Genomic DNA, 503 nt, shown 5'->3' with positions numbered 1-503 from the left:
GAGAAGCAATTTTAGTTGACAATGGCTTCTTCCTTATAACAGCAAATTGTTGCCCCCTCCCAGTTAGTGGGTGACACAAAAAGCCTTGAGCCTAACATATAAACTTTCTACATATTAACTGAACATTTTCTGAGGCCTTAAAAATATACATAATTTTAAATTTATAACATAAAGAAAAGATAGCCTGTTGGTACTTTAACTCTTTAGGTGTAATACCATTCTCCCTTTGCATTACATTTTTTTATTGAGGTAGAATTGATGTAACATTATATTAGTTTCAGATGTACAATGTATTGATTTGACATTCGCATATGTCATAAATGATCAGCACAATAAATACAATCAATATCTTCCTTTGCATTTTGATGTTTATTTGCAGCTAGACAATCTGTCATCACCAGCATTGGCCCTACCTGTTATGGAGAGAATTAATTCATTGAACAAATTATAGAAGGATCCAGGCAAACTGCTTATTTTCTTTATCAAATTCAAGATCATATTTT

This window comes from Pteropus vampyrus, unplaced genomic scaffold, assembly GCF_000151845.1.
Source record: "Pteropus vampyrus isolate Shadow unplaced genomic scaffold, Pvam_2.0 Scaffold102, whole genome shotgun sequence".
In the NCBI taxonomy this organism is placed as follows: domain Eukaryota; kingdom Metazoa; phylum Chordata; class Mammalia; order Chiroptera; family Pteropodidae; genus Pteropus; species Pteropus vampyrus.
This window is presented reverse-complemented; position numbering follows the sequence as displayed.